General features: G+C 35.6%; 1 long non-coding RNA gene across 1 annotated transcript; it reads right to left on the bottom strand.

The window, feature by feature from the left end:
- Positions 1-557: 557 nt before the first annotated feature.
- Positions 558-1968, bottom strand: LOC132911137 (uncharacterized). Its single transcript, XR_009658917.1, has 2 exons — positions 1690-1968; positions 558-1250 (listed from the first exon to the last, which is right to left on the bottom strand). It is a non-coding gene; the product is annotated as an uncharacterized LOC132911137 (long non-coding RNA).
- Between the last annotated feature and the right edge of the window lie 6463 nt (positions 1969-8431).

Genomic DNA, 8431 nt, shown 5'->3' with positions numbered 1-8431 from the left:
AATTATGGTTAAAGCTCTCTCGCTCTCGTTTTTGTCGGCAGATGAGCGAGAGGCATCTCTTCTTTCGTCTGTTTATGCATACCATGGACGGAAGCTTTGTTAAAGGCCAATTTATGGAAGACAACGTACGCATGCATATATGTACGTAAAGAGGGTGTAACAGGGAGAGAACAGATGAATTAGGATGGCCCTGTCGATGGCTGATTTTCGCCTCTGATATATCCATCTCTTTTGGTGAACCAAACAAGCCGCCGGTTTCCCTCAGATTTATTATACATACATGTATATGTACAGCGGCACACCCGAACACTGGACGATGTACTTGACACCTTCGTAAAACGATACCGTCGTGTGGTTCGATTAATTTATGAACAAGCGATTTCTGCATTTACACTTTTCTATAAATAATGTCGCCTATATACATTCCTCGTCAAAAAGATAACCCAGGTGTGTTATCTTTAATTTCTTAATGACGCGTGTAAAGTTTTTCGTCTGTAACATATAATATCAAAACATTATGAGCTGAGAACATGCGATTCGTTGAAAATAATTTAAAATATTATGAGGTTTAGTGTGTAACAAAAAAAAATTGTTTTATTTTAAGAACGAGAAGAAGCACATGTACAATAAGAAAATAATAATCAACATAAATTGTAACTAACAATAATTACTTATCAAACACATATACTTATTTAATAATGGGTAGATCCTCTTTATTTTCTATTACTTCTATTATACGATGTGGTATCGATTTATATAGTTTCTGGATGTAATTTTGACTAAACGTATCCCATTCGCGTACAATTGTATTTTTTAATTCTTGTACCTGTTGATATTTCTTTCTATTTGCGTATACGCCGTGAACAAGTTCTGCCCAGCAATTTTCAATAATATTAAGGTCCGGGCAGCGTGCACGCCACGACAAAATAAATATATTATTTTCATTAAAATAAAATAGAACCAATGTTGATGTGTGTACAAATGCATTATCTTGTTGAAAGATGCAATTAGATCCAGAAATGCGTTCTGCATGATTATTTATTTGTTTTTTGATTAAATTTATGTATCAAACACTATTCATTCTGCCGTCGATGAACTTGATACTTGTCTTGCCGAAATAACCGACGCTGGCCCAAACCATCACGCTGCCTCCTCCCATTTGTCGTCGAATTGCTGACATCGTCTCTTTTCTTGTGTCATGAAAATAATATTGAAATCTATCAGGACCATCCAAGTTGAATCTTTTTCGTCTGAAAATAATACTTTTCTCTATTTCTTTTTCCAATGCACTCTTTCTTTTGCAAAGCGTAAACGTTCTGCTTTGTATTTCGTTGTTAACGAAGGTTTCTTTTTCAATTTTAGCCTCTTAATATCTTTGCAGGATAGTAGAACTCGACAAACACTTGAAACACTAGCACTGACACTAGATTTTTCCATTATTTGCTTCGTTGTTAACTACGAGTTGGAAGCTAAGCGCAAAATTGCTTGCTTATCACTATTGGATAACGATGACGGCCGACCAGTACTTTTCTTTTTGAATAATCTTCAACACTTTTTAAGAAATTGTGTATTACACTACAACTTCATCTTATTACTTTCGATATTTTTGCTACTGATAACTGTTGCTGTTTTAGTTCAAGAATTTGCTTTTTTTTAGACTCGTTTAATATTTTTCCGCGTCCCACATACAAATTTATATAATATTGTACTGTAATCTTTACTCGTTGATAGATCATGAACTACTGAGCAATTTCTAAACATATTAACAGATTGTGTTATCATTTCGACCATAGTATAGAATAGTTTTTCTTTGTTACATACGAAACCTCATAATATTTTTAATTATTTTCAACGAACCGCATATTCTGAGCTCATAATGTTTTGATGTTATACGTTACAGACGAAAAACTTTGCACGCGTTATTGAGAAATTGAAGATAACACACCTGGGTTATCTTTTTAACGAGGAGTGTAAGAGATTTGCGAGAAGAGAAGGAGATTTCTGGTAAATTAGATGCGTGTTTGATAGATTATTGCGCGAAGTATTATTATGGATATCAAATAATTTTGTTACAGATTTTAGTAATATATAAATTACGAAAATAAATCGATACATCGATATTGTATAACAGTAATGTTAACACATTGACTGCAACGTGAATTTGATATATATGTTATCCTGGAAATCGCAATTAATCGAAATATACCAAGCCATAAATATTAATTTTTGCAAAATATTACACCGCACTTGTGCATCCATTTCTCTGACAATATTATCTAACGCATAGTCGTATACGTCGTTGAAAATTTGTTCGTCCATACAATTTTTCTTATTTTATTCATTCTAAAAAATTTAGTAAAACGTAATGGTCATTGATGATCATTGCAGCCAACCTGATCAAAATGCATTGCTAGGTATTTCTCCCTTATAGCTCCAATTAAATACTTTTTAATAATACCAAAAAAAAAAAGAATTTGTTCTCACAATCGCCAGCCTGAGCTTTAATACCAAAGTTTCCAACCGTTGCGCATGCACGGTTCGATTCTCGCCAGAAACTTTTACTGCTGAGAAAAAAACCGTGAGCATACATAAACGACACATTGTCCTCAGCTACTATTCTGCATGACTAAACATCCCAACAAAATAGGAACCCTTTTACAAGCCATCAATCAATAAATAAGAGAAAAGGTTGATCGTCGAACGTTTGTCCTCTTACTCTGACTTGTCCAACAATCTGGATGTCTTCCCATAGTGACTTGCACTAATAAACTCCGTATGTATCCGTTAGGGTGAACGTAAAGAATGCAGGAAATTTTAATGGCACCATTTCGTCCGTTTAGACACAATAAAGCGTCAACAGATCGCGTTGCGCCCTTTTTACAGAATTTACTTTCATTAGTTATACCGTTTTTTTTCGCGAGTCATTACGATCCAATAATGTAAAAAGACATCTGGTCGAAGGTAGCTCATCTTACAACCCCCCTTCTCCGTTTACGACGAACTGATATTCAAATGCGCGAAAATTATAATGGCACCGTGATATTCGAGTTTCATTGAATCGTTCTGATGATGGTTCCACGGAAAAAGGGTTGCTTCGATGAAATATTAAAATTCATGAGTGCTCGACTATCATAAAGAATCTCGACCGAATCGGAACACCTCCTTTCGATGCTTCTAATGACCCTTTTGCCGATAAAGTTACGCTTCTTTTTATAGAAAAAATGATCGCGTGCAGATGCTTGAGTTTATGCCGATGAATCGAAGCTTTATGTATCATGATGTATTATATTAATCCATGTATTTTCTGGTACTAAACAAAGCGCTTTCTGACTTTGAGCGCGCTTTAAGAACATACGAATCACTCTACGTAAATAATTTTTCATCTAAAACTGAATTCAAGTACTTAATCACTATCATGCGACTGCACCGCGAATGTCATATATTTTACCCTGAAAGCCGCGATAGGTTGGAGTATACTAAACCATAACATTTAACTTTTGCAAATTATTATATTATCTTTGCGCACTTTTTCTTTGACAGTACTATCTAAGTCATTCGTATTGTTGAAAATTGTTTGATTCGTGAAATTTGTTATTTTAATTCCTCAAACAAAAATTAATAAAACATGAATTACCGATGACTACCGTTGCAGATGATGTGTTAACGATTGTTAATGTTCTACTACTTTAGATAAAAAGATAAGGCAAGAATCTTCGAAGAAAAATTTAACGTGGAGATCCAAGATTAAACGATGAAGTGAACTCGTGCCAACTCGGAAACAGAAAATATGTAGACGAAGAAGCAAAAGGGAAATGGTTACATAAGAAAAACTCCGTTGACTGCATTTTGTTGTGTCTACTGCATAACACAGCTTCTCCTGCTGGTGTTTTACACGGGTCGGTGCATCGATTAACCTGCATTACGAGGGGTTCGCTGCTAGTCATGCAGGCTGCATCGGTAAGTCACGAGTACAATGTGTATGGCAGCAAAGAAGAAGAAAACAAAAACCTTCCAATCTGCTGGATGTCTTGCAGCAACATACTCACGATATTTTTCCAAATTCTCTATAAATTATGCTCAAATTTAACGTAGCTTAAATTTCTATTGCACTCGAATTACTATTCTTTTAGATTTTTATAAGAAGACGTAATAATCTTTTTAATCTGCTAATCAAGAAGATGAATGAACTCATCATTGGAATTGCCAATCTTTATAAAATAAATCATAATATCAAATGACACTGAAATTTCATTGTACCATTTTATTGTTACCATTTAAGAAGAAAGAAAAATCGAAATTAAAGTTCTAAAAAGAAATTAAAAAGATCGAATACTAATACATAATCGTCCTTTGGAATATGAAATCCTCTAATTTCACTTAAAAGTAACATAAATTAAAAAATACAGTCATTAAACATAAATTAACATAAACTTCCGACTAAAAACCAACATGCTCCCTCTGTACTAACCACTAGACGATAATCCTTCACGCTTCCACGTGCCATTTAAGCATGGAGCTGTCCTCTTACATCTTTGAAGCATCTTCCGTTCGTTAAACGAGTAGAGAAACAACTGACCAAGGCAACGTGTATTAATCTATCGAATGAAAGGATAAGGCACATGATACACAGACAATTTCAAAACCAGCCAGGCTGGCAGCTTAGTAAGATCGAAGACACATGTGTTCACCGTTCACCTGTTATGAGTCAGCTGAACCTAAAGACTTTGAATTCAAGTACGTCATGGAGATGTTTTCTATCAGCAGGCTTCTACGTAATCATGCGATATCCTGGCCAGCAACCTCATGTATCGACGTTCCTCGATCGTGACATGGAACGCCGATCGCTCGATCGATCGTTATTAACTCTAACGCGATACACAATGCGCTCTTTGTTCCATTTAAAAAATTTAATCACTTGACCTTGATCGTTGTGCCGCTTTGTTTGACCAGTCAATCTACTGCTCCGCTATTTTCTGTGAAAAGGTGTTTCCTTGCTATGTTTTGTAGCCATGAATATTCAATTCTTTGTAGGTGATTTATAAATTTTATAAAAGTTAGGATGATTTTGAATAACAATGCAAGAAGTAATTTTGAAGAATTTCCAACGAAAATACATAGTTATTGAAATATCTAGAAATATTAAAAAATTTAGAGAGAGAGAAAATTTCCTATGTTAAGAAATTCTCCTTGTTAATTTTTTTCCCGTAAAAGATACTACATGCTTCTACTTAACATTCGAACGAATATGTTATCAATGAAAATAAAGATTCATAGTCCAATTAATAAAACGTAGAATACAAAATTGAACGAAGACGATAAACAAGAAACGCTGATTTACTATGAGCCGCTGGCCATAATTATAAAACATCGATCCTTATGCCAATTCTTCATACCTCGTTTAAAATCGAAATGGCCGTTAAAATTACTCTAAAAATAAGACCAAAATCTTCCATTTTCCAAAACCAGGGACGCCATTCCCTATCCCATCTAAATCTTCCATTCTCTAAAACCCCATCACGTAACCTTCCAATCCTACCGTTTATAGTCTTCAAATCTATCAGCACTTAGATTCACGATCCGGCATACGACACGAAAAAGTAGCGAATGGTTCGACCCGATTTCTCGATATCCAGAATCCAGATTTCTTTCCTGATTCCCCCGAGTGACCGTGAGCAAAGTGGCCGCGAACCCGACAAAGGGTCCAGCCGAAAATGTTGAAAGCTTAATTTATATGCGATTTCGCGGCCGTCCGCATTCTCACAAGAGAAACCAAGGAAAGAAGACTTCTTCCTCGTACAGGGAACTGATTTCGATGCAGCTATTTCGTGGCTGTTCTAGGCCACCCTTTCCATCGACTTTTTTCCCGAGCTCCGTGCCAGTACGCTTCCGATGCTAATAGAGCTCGATTTCTCGATTATTTTGCTACGTTGGCCCGTAGAGCCAGCGACGAAACGAAGGATAGAAGGCGAACGATAGAGAGATAGAACGGCTGAAAGCCACCCGGGTCGAGGGCAAAATACCAGGAAGGCAGATGTCGGAATTCTATATGTCTCCTAGCGCAGAATTTACATCCTACGGCCCTTCCACTTTGCTCTAGGACCTTACGATCGATACTCGCTTTATTTAGCGAGGTTTATGGCCTATCCGCGAGTGTATCGTTTCTATGTTTCTCTTTTCTTGGGCCTGAATAAGTATCGTAATGGGGATTCTATATGGGTGGGAGTAAGTGGAGTGTCGAAGGAAAACATCAGCGTTCAATTGGACGTGAATTTTGTATTTATTGAACGCTGGCTGCACCGTTCTACCTACTTACGTATTTTGCGATAAATTTTGTCTCCATTAGAGTAAGTGAGTAGGTAGTGTTATATGGTGGAGACACGTTGCATTTGAATTTGAATTTCACAAGTCTACTGTGATAACATTCGTTTCAAATGCGGTATAGTGGCTAGGAGATGGAAAGAATAAAATTCAAATAATAGTAAAAAAGATTTGGGGCTGACATATTTTAGGAGTCTAGATCTCTTGTACTAGAAATAAAATTGATAGAAAACATCAGACTACGCTAAAGTTATTTCTAATTTATTTTCCATGCAAATCAAAACTATAAGGTCATATACCAGAAAGAATTTTATATATTCCAAAAAATAAATCTAATAAAAGATATCTCTGAAAATTCGAAAAAAAGAAACGATGGTACATTTTATCACTCCCTTTATCTTAAATTAAAACTGAAACAAAGTATCATTTTTAATTTCACAATGACTTCAACAATCGTCCTGAGCATGAATTAAGTCGGTTAAATGAATCGTAAAATCCGTTTAATATCGTGACGCATCATAACCTAGTTGAATTTACATAACAGTTCGTTTGGTGGCACAAAAGCTAAACCGTCTAATGGTTGAATATTGTTATTCAAATGTCTGATGGATACAACGACAACATAACTCGATAATCAGTCGATGATATATCTTATATTAATGACGAGTCGAGATATTATATGTAGATCGGATTATAGATTAGACGAAGTAGTGTTAAATGACGGCCTGCCTGATGAAATTAATGAGAAACTTAATATCTTTGGTTGAAAACTAATCGATCGTATCGGTTTATTATGCACGAAAAGCATCGATCGTCTCGTGCTGATAAATCATTTAAATTCACAAAGAATCGAATTAGCTGTTCTTTAAGTTCGTCTACTAAGAGGATTTGGTTTTGATGTTAATCCTGACGCACCTATAGTGGTTAGAACGAGAACGACGCAATGCGGTAGTTTTCTTCATTGTAATTCTAATGATCGCTATTGTGTACTTTGTGTGTAATAGAATATAGATGCGGAGAAATCTCTTCAAGTTAAAATCGTATGGAAGTGTGTTAAAAGTTTGGAAGATCTGCTGGAAAATGTTAGCTTCAGTAAAACTTAATAAAACAAATTATAACATATTTATATTTTACTGTTATTTAATAATACTGTTAATGTTAAATTGCAAATTCACGAATTTTCAAGTTTCAAATTTCCAAGCTATTGTATCTTCGATTCTCCAAAATTTCAAATATTTATTAACATATTACTTTATTTATTTATCGCATCGTATATGTATATACATATATGTATGTATATTGTTAAAAAATTCCAAATTTTTCATTTCCAAGCCTCTATGTTAAATAAAAAAAATTCACCGATCTCGAATCGATCATACGAGAGATCGTATTCCCTGGTGCGTCGTCTAAAACGCGATATAAAATTCATACACGCTGCAAGCACGATATGCCATCATAAAATCGCGTTATACAGCGTTGCATATTTACCAGACCAGAACAAAATCTAGCTGTATAAATTTCAACTTCGTTTTTTACGAAGACCGCCCCTCAGACCTAAGCAAATCGAGCTGAAAAACGAAAGGGTGACATCATAAAGATCCCATGTGTCATGGCACACGTGTCACTAAGCAACGATACCAGCTTTTTGCTGGTTATACGTTGCCTCACCTGCCCCATCCATTTTTCCCTCCTTATCGTTCAATTCATTTAATTAGTCACATATAACAATACCGATCTCGCGACACCTCTTTGTCATCTCCTATCTTTTGTCTCCTTTTTTTATGTTTCCATCTTTTTTCTTTATTATTATACGTTTGATATAACGCACAGTATCGATTTTATGCATTCGATAACGCCCACCGAAAAAAATTTCACGCACTTGCAACCAACCGCGTATTTTTTTGCTTTATAGCAGCGAACGGTTGATCGATCACACATGGCTGGTATAAAAATTTTTCACGACCGGGATACCACGTTCATTTGCATCGAGATTCGGCTTATAGTTTGTACTTTATTTGCACAAGCACCCGGAGAGGATAACGCGTTTCGTTTACGGTTGGACGAAAGGCAATCTGGTCGACAGGTATGTCTACCGGTCGGCACTATTACAGGA

Source organism: Bombus pascuorum, chromosome 10, assembly GCF_905332965.1.
Source record: "Bombus pascuorum chromosome 10, iyBomPasc1.1, whole genome shotgun sequence".
Taxonomy (NCBI): Eukaryota; Metazoa; Arthropoda; class Insecta; order Hymenoptera; family Apidae; genus Bombus; species Bombus pascuorum.
The sequence above is the reverse complement of the archived record's forward strand: the minus strand, read 5'-3'. Positions and strand labels throughout refer to the sequence as shown.